Source organism: Macrotis lagotis, chromosome 1 (assembly GCF_037893015.1).
Source record: "Macrotis lagotis isolate mMagLag1 chromosome 1, bilby.v1.9.chrom.fasta, whole genome shotgun sequence".
In the NCBI taxonomy this organism is placed as follows: domain Eukaryota; kingdom Metazoa; phylum Chordata; class Mammalia; order Peramelemorphia; family Peramelidae; genus Macrotis; species Macrotis lagotis.
Window position 1 is genome coordinate 20,220,905 of NC_133658.1, and position 14,306 is coordinate 20,235,210.

The 14,306-nt window shown below is 46.5% G+C and overlaps 1 protein-coding gene across 1 annotated transcript in view; it reads left to right on the forward strand.

Annotated features, from left to right (window-relative positions):
• Nucleotides 1-14,306, forward strand: part of LOXL2 (lysyl oxidase like 2) — a 141,731-nt gene that overhangs the window by 79 nt on the left and 127,346 nt on the right. The gene's annotated exons all lie outside the window — the stretch shown is intronic.

Below are 14,306 nucleotides of genomic sequence, written 5' to 3' on the forward strand. Positions count from 1 at the left end.
AAGTGTCCGTGCCCTCGTCCCCCGCGGCTCCGCCCGGGGGGAGACTCAGGAGAAGCCGGGGAGCTGGGGAGGGGGCAGCGGGCGCTATCGCTAGAATCCCGGAACGCCCCTTTGTGCAGACGGGGAAACCGAGGACCCAAGAGACGCCTCGAGGCGACGTCAGAAGGCATCTGTCCCGATCCCTTCAATCGACAGATGAGGAAACTGAGGCTCAGTGAAGGAAGGGCTAACCTTCTCCCAGGCTGTCCTGGCTTCCGAAATCCCCCCTCACTTATGCCACTTAGCATCCCTTGCTCCCCTCAAGACTCGGTGAAGTGCCCCCTCCTCTCCATTACCTGGACTTATGCTACATGAATTTATCTCCTTGGCTGGACAGATCGACCCCCCCCCACTCCCCCCCATCATCAGCAGCTCTTGGGGGGGGGCAGGGACTTTTCATTTTGGGCTTTGAGGCTCCAGCACTGTCCCCCCTAGAGATTCTAACCCAATCTGCCTTGGGTGAGCAGGACTGCTGGGGGGGGGGAGGGCTGGTATTACCCCCCCTTCCTCCCTCACAGCAGGGTCACATGTGAACACAGATGTGCACGCCCTAGACAACCGACTTGGGCAAGCTCTCTCTCTCTCTCTCTCTCTCTCCAATCTCTGAGGCAGCTCATTCCAGGAGAGGGAAAAGAAGACTGAAGGAAGTGGGGGGTGGGAAGAACAAATGCCATCGGGACCCAGGTGAGAGTCTCCGCTGAAAGACTGTAGTTGAGGCAGTTCCTCAACCAGAACAGAAGGGCTGTTCGATAATCTATCTGGAAAGCTCCAGAGAGGGTCAAATCCTCTGCTGATTCTCCAGCTGAAGCTGCCCCTTCTTCTGTTGTATAGTCTCATTCATTCTGATGTTTTTCTTGTGTCCTTGTGTTGGCTTTGCTCCCTGCTGGCCTTCCCCTTCTCCCCTCCACCCCCAGTAGAACATGATGGGGGGAGGTCACCCCTGTGTCTCCCATTACGGTGCAGCCAGACTCAAGACAGTGGGGAGGTTCAGGAGCCTCTCAAGAGATATGGGGTGGGGGCCATTCAGATTTCAAGTACCAAGGGAGATTTGAGCTCCCTTCCTACTCAGACATTCTGGGGCTATTTCACTGGGACCTTCAACCTTCCTTTTTTTTTTTAAATTGGGGGAAAAGAATGGCTGGCCTCCAGGCAGAGCCTCTGAAGCTGATAAGATGACTGAATTAAGGAGATTCAGGACCTGGGAGCTCCTAGGAGATGGGCAGTCTTAGGTCTGAGGGCATCATGAGGCATCATTGACAACTGGGAAATGGCATGGGAGCTGAAGACAAGAAGACAGGGCCATGGGTTCAGCTCCCACTTGAGACTATTTAAATGGTATCTCCCCCAAACTCATTGAAGAGGTCTGTCTGCATACAGTAGGAGCTTAATAAGACTTACTGAACAAATGAATGTGATGTGCAGAGACTATAAAAGAGAGCTATCAGAGAGACTATCATTTGCTCTCCATGACTTTGAGCCTCTCTGGGCCCCACTCTCATCTGTAAAACGAGAGGATTAAATTAGGGTAATCTCTGAGGTCTCTTCCAGTTCTAAATCTATAATCCATTGTCTTATAAAGAACAGTGGGAGCTGGGGGACACAGGAAACTTGGGGACCTTTGACCCTTCTGAAGTGGTCTCCACATCAGAAGCCTAGAAAATTGTGCCATGGCCCCTCCAAAGTCACTGGCACATTTTTGGCATGACTATGTCTCTAGTAATGGTGCATTTATAGGATTGAAAGACAGAAGGGACTTTGGAGAATATCCAATCTAACCCCCTTATTTGGCAGATAGAGAAACTGAGGTCCAAACAGGTTAAATGACTTGCCTGTAGAGCTCTGTTCAACTCACTCATTTTTCCGTCTAACCTTTATTAAGCCCCCTACTGTTTAGGAACAGAACCCTTTGATGGGTTCTCAGGGAGATGAAAAGTTGAAATAAAAGCATGTTCTCATCTATGTAGAACTGAAGATTTCAACCCCATGGGAAACTGAGGTACAAGGAGTCAGTGCCTCTCCCACTTGATATATGGAAGAACTAGATCTCCCAGCCTTGAACTCAATATACAGTCTCCCAAGTAAGTGGGAAATTCTTTCCCCTGGCAGACTGGGTGAACCACCGGTAGGTTCCGTCCAGCACCGGCAGCCATCAGTCTCTGCCAACAGGGCTCCTGGCCATGATCTATCCGTCAGCTTCTTTGTCAGAGCTTGGTCCTCTTGGACCAGTGTGGCAGGACAGAGGAAAATTTGCAAAGAAAATGAACTTTCCAAGGTCGGAGAGGATATGGCTGGGTGTTACTTTGCCCTGAGAAGGCTCTAGGAGGAGTGTTGCTAGCCCTGGAGATTTGAGATCTGGGTTTGGGGTTTAGGGACAGGATGAGCTTATCTGGGACTATCTTAAGTTAGTAGAGCTGGATGAAACCTTATTAGTCAACTAAGACAAATCCTTCTTTTACATATGAAGAAACTCCTTGCCCATTCAAAAAGTTGGTCCAGACCTGGCTTAGACAGTGACCTCAGGGTGTCTATAGCAAAACTTCAATCCAGTACTTTAGTCTCCAGGGACAGAGACTAAAATGCTTGGGTTCAAGTCCCTGGCTACATGGCACTGGCTTTCAAGGAGATAGTATGAGAGTCTTTGAAGACAAAGACTGTTTCAATCTTGCTTTTATTTCCCCAGCACCTAAATAGGGTCTGTATACAGCTGGCACTTAATATGTGCTTGCAGATTGATTTTTATCTTATATCTCGAGTACTCAACAGTGCCTGCCTATAGTGAGCGATTACTAAATGCTTAGAGATTGTTAGAATACAAAACGTCATTATCCCCATTGTACAAATGAATTAAAACTAGGTCTTAGAGTTTGAGTGATTAGCTCAAAATCACAAAACTAGGACTTGAACCCAGGCCTTCCTGGCTCTTTAAGCCATCCCTCTCCTCTGCTATACTGTTTGTTGATTAAGAAATATTTGTTGAATTAAAGGGACTTAGTCAAAAAGCTATGATGTGGTTGTAGTTGCTCACTCTTGTCTTGTTCTTCATGATCCCATTTTAGGTTTTCTTGTGTTGGGGGGGTTTTGTGAGGTGTTTGGGGTTAAGTGCTCAAGATCATAGCAAGTGTCTGAGGCGACATTTGAACCCAGGTCCTTTTAATTCTAGGACCTATACTCGATACACTGCATCACCTAACTGTCCCCATTTGGGGTTTTCTTGGCAAAGATACTGGAGTGACCGGCCATTTCTTGCTCATTTTGTAGATGAAGAAAATGAAGCAAATAGGGTTAAGTGACTTGCTCAAAGTCACACAGCTAGGAAGTGTCTGAGGTCAGTGTCCTGGGTCTTCCTGACTCTAGGCCCAGTGTTCTCTCCACTGTACCACTCAAAAGCTATTCCAAGCCTAGAACAGAGGTCCCTTGACTTCCGCCCAGTTCAGGGCTCCACCAATCTTGTTGTCATGAGCCAGCTGGCCTCAGTTTGGCTCTGATTCCATCCAGCTGTCAGCTTTGTCTCTGGCCAAGGAAATGACCCAATAGCTGTGGCCAGGAGGCCCAGTTCTGAGCCTGAGATGGCTAGCTGCACAGGATTCTGGGGTAGATTCCAGCCTGGGGTCAAGAGGCCTGGACACCATTTCTGGCCCCAGGATGGGGAGCAAACTCAAATTGATGAAACTGTCCTTCTGCTTCGGGATTATGTTCTCGTCCATCAGGTCATTCAATCCCCCAAATGACCTAGTGAGAGAGTGCAGTGACATTAGCCTAACTGCTTATCATAGTCAAGATTGCTGAGGCTGGCAGGGCAGAGAGGAAGCCAGGAGACATAAGGACCTCAAACTCAGGCTGCCAACAGTATGACCTTGGGCTGGTCATTCATCCTCAGGTGGCTCCTAGGTTAGGTGTGGTTCCTCCCCCTCCCCTTCCCTGACTAAATCTTTAAGTAATTTAACTTACTGCCCCAGGCATTAATCTTTCCAGCAGTCCTTACTCAGGCCCCATAGAGAGAGTTTACACACTAATAAAATCACTGACTTGGACCCCAAAAATACATGTAATAATAGCAGTGCTTTGAGTTCTGCAAAGTTCTTTTACATAGGACATGTCAAAGCTGATCTCACATTTTTACTGGCTATGTGACCTCTGACTCAGTTTCCACAGCTGTAAGAAATGGTGATAATAAAGGCAACCCTCTCTCAGAGGTGTGAGTCTCAAATGGGATAAAGTACCTTCCATAGTGCCTGGTTCCTTAGTAGGCACTTAATAAAGGCTTATTTCCTTCCTCCCTTTTTCCCCTCCCTCCCTCCCTCCCTTCCTTCCTTCTTCCCTCCCTTGCTTCCTTTTTCCCTCCCTGCCTTTCTCCTCCCTCCCTTCTTTCCTTCCTTCCTTCCTTCCTTCTTTCCTTCCTTCCTTCCTTCCTTGCTTCCTTCTTTCCTCCCTTCCTCCATCCTCCCTCCCTCCCTCCCTCCCTCCCTTCTTCCCTCCCTTGCTTCCTTTTTCCTTCCCTGCCTCCCTCTTCCCTCCCTCCCTTCCTCCCTGCCTTTCTCCTCCCTCCCTTCTTTCCTTCCTTCCTTCCTTCCTCCCTCCCTTCTTTCCTTCCTTCTTCCTTCTTTCCTCCCTTCCTCCATCCTCCCTCCCTCCCTTCCTCCCTTTACTTCCTTCCTTCTTTCTTCCCTTCCTTCCTCTCTCCCTCTTTCCCTCTCTCCCTCCCTCTGAAATGTGGCCATCATGTGGGTCTGTAGGATGATATCTGAATATTCCTTACTTGTTGCTTTAATGATCTCTAGCAGCTCAGAGTTTTATGAGACTCGTGGGGAAGCCCTTGGGTTGGACACCCAACACGTTGAAGAGTCTGAAGGGGTAAAGTCTTGGGTTTCCCTCTGAAGAATAGGGAGACCCTTATTAAGGACACTTCCTCCGTGAAACTCAGTTTTACCCTCTGTAAAATGGGAATATGTGGGCAGCTAGGTGGCACAGTGGATAGATCACCAGCCCTGGAGTCAGGAGGATCTGAGTTCAAATCCAGCCTCAGACACTTAATTACCTAGCTGTGTGACCTTGGACAAGTCACTTGCTAAAAAATGGGAGTAGCTTTGGATAAAATGATTTCTCAATTGCAGTGTACTTTGTTCTAGACCCCTACTCCCAGGGTTCTGATATCCTGTGTTCTAACCCCCCTTCAGTTTTGACATCCTTTGTTCAAAGCCCCCCCCACTTACTTACATACCATATTCCAAGTACTCTCCTAGCTCTCACATTCTTCAGTCAATGGCTTTTCAATACTCTAACCATTTATATGTGTTTATTTATTGCTTGTCCCTGGTAAAGGACCTATAGCTGTTAAAATAAGGTAGACTGTGATATCTGGCTCCTTCTAATCCACCAAAGAGAATCTGAGACCCTCTTTTGTCCTCCTGGGTTCTACAGGGCGGGCTGACATACTTAATGCTGTGTCAGGGCTTTGGCTAGGGGTAGACTGCTCTGGAAGGGCCTGATTCAGCAAACTTCTAGATGCCCTCCCTCCCCCTAAGCAGAGAGGGGAGTCTGAGGGGAGGTCCAGATCTTTCCAGGTTCAGCTCAGAGTCTCCCTTTGGCTTTGTATAACAGTAACTGGGTCTCTAAGGTCTGTAAAGTATTTTACAAATATTATCTTATTTAACCCTGGGGGGTAGGTTATAATTCCCATTTTACAGTTGAGGAAACTGAGGGAGACTAAAATTAAGTGATTTGGCCAGAGTCACACAGCCAATAACTATCTATGCTATGTAGGACTTGAACTCAACTCTTCCTGACTCCAGTTCCAGTATTCTACCCATAGCATCCCCTAGAGACTTGATAGTATAATGGTAGTTAAGAAGACCCGAGTTTGAATCCTGCCTCGGAAACTTGGCAACTGTGTGTCCCAAGACAAATTTCCTAAGTTCCTTCCTAGGAGATGGAGCTGATGGCCTCCAAGGTCCCTCCCAGTTCTGTGACCTCCTACCACTGGTGACTTCTTATCTCAGAGTTTGAAAGCGTTATTTTGGTCCTGTTAGTTATTCTAAAATAACTGGCCCCGGAATCCCAGACAGCCAAGTGAGAGAAGTCACAATCCCAGATGGCCTGTCGACCCTCACCAGGAAATAGTTCTGTCAAAGCAAGATTCCACAGGGAGCCTCAGGCAGCTGAGAAGGAACCTCAATTGGTCATAGCCAATTAAGGCCGACAAAGGCCTCCTTTTGGAGGCAGAAAACCTCTCTCACCGTGCCCTGAAAGCCCCCACCTCTTGGGTCAGACAGGATTCTTTGGCCCCATGCTAGATGGACCAGCCCTTTGGACATCAACGTATCCATTTGTATGGGGGGGTATAAGATGTCTGCTCTGGAGGATCCCTCCCCAGTCTCCCCCCTCATCCCCAAGGCCTCCTGCTCCTACCTGAGGAATGCCACCCCAACAGTCTCCAGACCTCAACTTGTGCCAAATGTCCAGAGTCCATGCTGGGGGTTGGTCAATGGGTACCATTCATTCATTAGCTTTTGCTTGGAGACCTTCCGAGATGGTGGGGGGAGGGCTGCTGCTTCCTAGGAAGGCAGCTTCTCCCACCTTGGCATTGATAGTCATTGTTAGGGTATTGCCTCTCTGAATTATCCTGCCCCCCCCCCCCGCCCTGCTCCCAGCCTCCCTCCTTTCTCCTTCTAACCTTTGGGGTCAGGCCAAAAAAAAGTCAATTCACGCCTTGACCTAGGATAGCCTTTAGCAAACTTTGTAAACCTCTAAATACGAATGATGGCTAATCATTGATTAATTAGTATAATTTTCTACAGTCGAGCTTCTGAGACTCATGGCAGGATTTCATAAGTTATATCACTTTTTTTCACATGTAAGGCAGTTGAATAATGAAATCCTTCAGGTAAATTAGGAACAAGTCTTGGCTCAGGCTCCAGACTTGCCTGGAATAACACCTGGGATGGGGAGAAATTAAAAAATGACTGGATAGAGATCCTTGCTGTGATATCCCTGGCAAATGTTTGTCTGGCCTTTGCTTGAATCCCTCCAGTGATGGGGAACTCATCCCTTCCCCAGGCAGCCCAGTCACTTAGGAATAGCTCAGATGGCTAGCTAGTCCTCCTGACCTTGGGACGAGATTAGCTTCTTGGTTCTGCCCTCTGGAGCCCAATGGCTAATCTGTCCTCTAACTCTCCAAATACTGAAGGGTGTCCATCCTACCCTCTCAGGCCTTGACTTCTCCAGTTAAACGTGACTGGCTCTCTCGCCCTCTCTTTGTGTGGTGTATCAATGTGCCTGTTCACTTCTCTCAATTCTCCCTCATGCCAGTGGACCGGCCCTCAGAGGACTGCTGCTCTGCCTCATCAAGGCTCTAGGGGCATCTCTGAGGGGTTGGGGGCAGTCTTTTCTAACACTGTCCTTCCCTAGTCCCCTCCAGTAGTCTTTCCCCCAGGACTATCAGTTGATATCAATAAATCCTTTAGAAAGGAAATCTTATTCCAATTTGTCAATATAGATCAGAGATGAACTATGGGTATGGTCTGACTAGGACAGAATATTGGACATTCTGCCTCTCGACTCAGGTTAAAATCACCCCAATCTCTCCCCCTCCTTTTCTTCTCCTTATTCTGTCTTCCAAATTTCTCTTCTCCCCAGATCCTCCAACAACATCAGGTTCCCTCCAGGATCCCAAGTTCAAGAATTTGAGGAGCCAGAGTATAAATTGAGGATGCTTTCTTGTTGGTTAACCCTGGAGAGGGAGTTGAAAGTTCCACAGCCCTGCCTCCGTTCAGCCACCAGTTCAGGGTGTGATCTAGAAGCCCCCTTTCCCCTGTGGGGACCTCAGTTTCCTTGTCCATGAAATGAGGAGATGACCTTCTGGGATTTCTCCAGGAGAAACAATTGGATTCCAATGGTCTTCTAGAGACTGTCAGGAGACAGAGCTAGTTCTCAGGAAAATTAGAAGGCTGGGAAAGATTTCTCACTTAATCCAATTTAACTAAGACCATCACAGAAGGATAACATGAAAATAATTCCTGCCCTCAAGGAGCTTATGTTCTACTGGGACTTGGAAGATGAAATATGGGAACCTTTAAATGTAAACAATTATTTGACAAGTAGACTTAGAGAGATTCGGATTGAACTCCTTAAGGGGGACAGAGAATAGTCCAGAGATCCTAAGAGGCAGAGAGATGAGGAGGGTGGACTTTCCAAGGATGAGGCGCAACTTATGCAAAGACCAAGAGGCAGGAGATATCTTACTAATGGGCAGACAGCAAGTGGGCCAGTATGGCTAGAATATAGATTTTGAGAAGGAGAATTAAATGCAAGGATCACCCTTGGGAGGGTCTCAATGTCAAGTCCACTTTCCCTTAGTACAAACCTCCAACATCCAGAGGACTTGGGTTTTGCTGCTTCTAGATCTACCCTCTAATCTACCTCTCAACTCAGTTTAAAATTACACCAATCTCTCCTCTCCTTTTCTTCTCCTTATTCTGTCTTCCAAATTTCTCTTCTCCCCAGATCCTCCAACACCAGGTTCCCTTAAGGATCCCAAGCTCAAGAATTGGAGGAGCCAGAGTATTAAACTGAGGATGCTTTCTTGTTGAAGCCTAGGCATTGTTGGGGATGAAGTGGGGGTCACAAGGCCTTCCTGGTGTATTGAATGTACTACAGCCCCCATTGTTTTCTAGTCTTTCCTTCCCCAAGGGATTCTTGATGCTCTTCCAAAGAATCTTTGCATGTTCAAATGAAAAGTCACTTAGGATTGATTTAGGTCCTTGAGGCCACAGCACAGGATGACAGAACTTTCAGTCTGGGCCAGCTGAGTTTTTTGGATCCCTTTGTGTCTTGTGTGAGTCTGGTCCCTCAGCCCCCAACTCCTGAAATGTTTGGGTCCCTCCAGAGCATGGAGATAAATTACACATTGTAAGTCCTGAGACTCCTTGCCTGGCTGGGCTCGGTGGGCACTCTGGAAGGGAAGTGGAGAGCCTTCTTCCCACTTGTTGGGCATGCCATCCAAGGAATGTTCCTTCATGTAGAGGCCATGGTCTCTTTTAGCTCTGGAATTCTGTGAATTAAACTGAACTGAATATAAAATTATGGAGAGGTGGGTCACAGGTATTGAGTTGTCTTACAGGGAAGTACTTTTGGGGGTCATGAAAAGAAGAGAAACCTTTGGTCAGTCCCTCCCCTAAACTCACACAGTCTGACTCCCAACTATTTTTTTCAAGCAGATTACACATGACTGCCTCCCCAGCCCCTGGCCTCCATCATATTCCTCCAGACTGGCTTCCTTACTGCTCTCCATCTGTGCCACCGCATGCCCACACCACTGCCTTTGCTGCCCCCAGTGCTTAGAAAGTGCTCCCCTTCAGAATCCTCAGCTTCCCTCAGCGCTCAGCTTGGGTGCTCCTCTCTCCCAGGAGATCTTGGTGGATTGCCCTGGGCCAGGAGGTCTTTACTTTTTTGCTAGTAACAGACTCCTTGGTGAGGCTGGTGAGACTGGTAAGGCTGATGAGGCCTGAGGATCTTTCTCAGAATCACATTCCTAGAGGCAAAAAATAAAATGCATCATATGACAAAGGAAAAACCAACCCCATCCAAATAGTGTTCATGGACTGGAGGTGAGGAATCCCTTCCCTCCTCAGTGCAGTTGTTCCTCCATTGTCTTATATTGGCCTGGGAAGCATTTCATATCTTATTTTCAATGAACAGGGTGTTTGAAGCCCATTATAATGGAGCTACTTGAAAACAGGGATTGCTTTGGGGTTTTTTTTGTATTCCCAGTACCTAGATGATAACGTGTCCCACAGTAAGTTCTCACTGCTTGTTAAATGGAATGGAACCTAGAGGAGGTAATAGCCATGGTACGCTAGGGAGCTAAAAACCACAGGATTCTGGGGAGCTAATGCTTCAACCCCCTTGGTTTCTGTATCACAGATCTTGACCTCTTTATAGACAGACAGAGAGAGGGAGGGAGGGAGAAAGGAAAGGAAAGGAAGGGAAGGAAGGAAGGAAAAAAGAAAGGAAGCAAGGAGATGGGTAGATAGAGAGAAAGATAGATTAGAGAGAAAGGAAATTGAATATAGTAGATAATAGGTAGATGGATAGATATGTAGCCAAGTAGATAGATGGTAGATAAATGAGAGGAGATAGATTGTAGATACATGATAGATAGATAGGAGATAGATTAGAGAGAGAGAGAGATGAATGAATGGATGGACAGACAGACAGATGGATGCCAGGTATAAGCTGGAAGTGGCTCCATTAACCAGCTTTGAGTTGGAAAAGATGAGTTCAGGTACTCATAAGCATCAGGAATGTTGGTGCCTGAGAGCACAGATTTTAAGATCTGCTTCCCCCACCCCCCCACGAGTTTCCGTAGCCCAGGGAGAGCGTGTCAGAGAGGGCAGAGTCCCTGGGCTTTCCCACTGCTTCCTGGCATTGCATCATGTGGAAAGTATGCAGCCCTCTCTCCCCCTCCTTCCTTTCTCTTCATCGTTCCCTCTCTCTGCTTTCCCCTCCTCCCCTCCTCTCCTACACGTGTAGAGATCCTAACCCACATGTTCTCTGCGTGAATGATCAGGAGGAACATTTCGGGGTCAGGGCACCCAAGCCTCCCAGGCAGCTCGGGTGTCTTTTGTTCACCCCAGGAAGAGCCTGCGAGAGTGTCGGGGGCCTCCTCCACTAGACTGGGAGGGGAGAACTCAGGGGTCAGATTCTGATCATGCCCAGGGGAGGTAGAGGTCTTAGGGTTTGGTTTATTGGAGTACGCCTCTGGATTTTCCATTAAGAAGTTATCCCTGATGAGGGAAGTAGACAGGAGCTGTGTTCTGCTCTCCTGGTCTGGAAGTTTAGATGCAAGCCAGAAAGGCCATCTACTTCAGTCCCTCCTTTTACAAATGGGGAAACTGAGGCTTAGGGAGATTAAGTGACTTACCCTCAGCTAGTCATGTAAACTCAGATTCTTTGACCCTAAATCCTCTATGAAAGACTGACATGCCATGATCTTTTTGTTTGATGGTTACCAAGTCAGGTCCTCTCCAACCAATATCATTAATATTAATAGCATCTATTTCGTGCTATGAAGTTTGCAAAAGCATTTACAAATATTGTCTCATCCTCATAACAATCCTGGGAGATAGGTACTATTTTGATCTTGTTTTACTAGTGAGGAAACTGAGTCAGATTGAGATTGAGTGACTTTCCCAGAGTTCTCCAACAGGACTCAAGCTCATGTCTTCCTAACGCCAGGTCCAGTGGTCTATCTACTAGGCCAAATAATATTACAAGAGAGTGGGGCACAACGGGACATGTTATTCATTAAGCTATTTAATGAGTGTGGCAGTAGTGTTTCCTAACTTCTGTTGGGTGTGATTCTAATAACCAGACTATTATGGTAACACAATAGAGTCAATGGGCTTTAATGGCTAGAGGGGGAGCGGCCTTGAAACCAAGAAGACTGGGTCCAAGTTCTGCCACTGACAAATGTTGACAGTGCCACCAACGACAAACTCTCAGCACCCCAGATAGTCTTCTAAAGGTCAATAAGCTTTGATAGAGGCAGTTTCCCTATTGGGAGTTTCCCACACATATATCTGGACTGAGTCTAGCTCTAGCTAGCTAGCTATAACTGTCTATCTATCTATCAATGTCCGTCTCTCTACGTCTGTCTGTCTGTCTATCTTTGTCTGGTTCTCTGCCTGTTTATCCATCTCTCTGTCTCTCCATGTCATCTGTTAACTATCTGTCTGTCTATCTATGCCTGTCTCTTTATGTCTGTCCATCTAGCTATCTTTTTCTGTTTATCTCTCTATCTATATCAGTCTCTCTATCTATGTCTGTCTATATCTGAGCTATCTCCTTTTCTATCATCTACATAGCAGAAGCTAGGTGATGCAGTGAATAGAGCACTGGACCTAGAGTCAGGAAGGCTCATCTTCCTGATTTCCAATCTGGCCTCAGACAAGACTTATTAGCTGTGTGATCCTGAGCAAGTCACTCAACTCTGTTTGCCTCAGTTTCCCCATATGTAAAATGAGCTGGAGAAGGAAATGGACAACTACTTCAATATTTTTGCCTAGAAAACTCCAAATGAGATACAACTGAAAAATGATTAAGCGATGAAAATCTATTATCTGTCCATATCTGATCTATCACCTATCACTAATCCATTCGTTCAGCAAGCATTTGGTGAGCACCTACTGTATGCCAGGTGCTGTTGATACTAAGATAAGAATAAAACAATCCTTTTTCTCAGAGTTTCTGTGCAGTCAGGACTGTCCCCTGCTATCCATTAAGCAACACTGCCTCTTTCTAGTGTTACTGTAATGGCATTGTTATAGATTTGGACCCAGACAAGTAAACATGTGATGCCTAACAAGTGATTTTGAGAGACCCCTGCAGTTTTGACAGAGCTTAGGGGATCCTAGAGGCAAAGGAGGTGAAGGAGTGTGATGCCAGCATGAGACATTGCCTGGGAAAAGGCATGGAGATGGGAGGTGAAATGTTACGTGAGGCAAGGCCGAGTCCAAGCTGGCTAGAAGCCACAGTGTGCCAGCCTGGAAAGCAAGGAGGGAGCCAGATGGCGGAGTTGAAGTGCTAATAGAGTAGTTTGCATTTTATCCTTGAGGCAATGGGGAGCAAATGAATGAATGAACCATTTATTAAGGACTTATTCAAGTGACAAACACTGTGTTGTGCTAAGGATACAGACAGAAAAACAAGACAGAGCCTATGAGCAAGAAGCTCACAACCCAGTGGAGGAGACAGGCCAGAGGGAAGGTTTCCCGGAGGCACATCAGATCAACAGGATTCATGGTTCTGAGGGGACAGCAGCAAGGCAGGTGGTCTGGTCATCCCCCCTGATAAAACGAGGTCAGTTTCTGATGCTGACCCATTTGCTAGGCCAAGGACCTGGTCTTCAGTAACTGTGGCTTTGGCATCTTCAGGAGATTTCCAGGCTGCATCGCCATGGGTGCTAACTCCTAGGGGGACTACCTCGGGGGCTGGACTAGCAGCAATACTGCCCATCCTGGGGCTCTAGGGCTTACATGGCCCAGGATGGCAGCCGATCAGCAGTGGAAGGTGACCCCCTTCTCCACAGGAATTGATCCACTCCATGACTGAGCTGGAAGCAGGATTGTCAGTCTGAGAGGAATTGATGATCTCAAGGTTCTAGACTTCTCTATCAGTGTCTGAGGGGAGGCGCTGATCCAGGTACTGATTTAACTTGTATGGTACTTGCTCCCTCCCTAAGGGGCCCTACTGCTTTCACTGAAGAGTTTTTAGCAGGAAGTGATGCTAAGCTACAAAGAAAGATGAAGTCCGTCCATTCAAGTAAAGCAATATAACTGAATATGATTGCATTTATTAATTACCTAATGTATATGATGATGTTTGATCTTCATCCTTGAAGAAGGCCATGACATCAGGGAGGTGATGCCATGACAAGTACATGAATTGGGTTTGAGTGGGGGTGCTATGCTAAGTCACCAGCCTCGCTTTCTCTTCCAGAACCATCTGGGTCCAGTGGCCTGATATGAATCAGGACAACTGGAGATGACCCTGGATGGGGGAGGGGGGCTATCGGAATAAAATGACTTGCTCAAAGTCACACAACTAGTGAGTGTCAAGCATCTGAGGTCAGACTTGAACTCAGGTCCTCCTGACTGCTCATTGTGGCACCTAAAGGGGAGGGAAGATATAAAGTTTAGATAAGAATTTAGAATTAGAAGGGATGCCAGAAATCATCTATTCTAAAAACACAATGTACGGTACTTAGTGGTGGCCTCTTAATAAATGGTTATTGATTAGTGGCCCAAGTCATACAGGTAGAAACAAACAGAAGTAGCTGGATCAAGATTTGGAGCCAGGTACTCTGAAAAAAAACTAAAAAAAAAAACAGAAATAGACAAGAATTAGGCAATTCATTTCCCCAAGTGATGATCAAAGGATATGAACAAAGAATTTTCAAATGAAGAAATTAAAGCTATTTATCATCATATGAAAAAAATTCGATTGATAGTAGCTCTTTTGTAGTAGCAAGGGACTGGAAACTGAGGGGCTGTGGAGCAATTGGGGAATGAAAACAACTTATATATCATATAATAAAATATATAATATAAAAAAATTATATATATATATATAAAATAGTGATGTAAACAATCTTGAGTGGTCGCACTTTATAGAAACACAGAAAGAATTACATGAACTGATGCAAAGTGAGCAGAACCACAGGAACATTAACAACAATATTGTGAGGTGATCAGCTCTGATCAGCTATGATG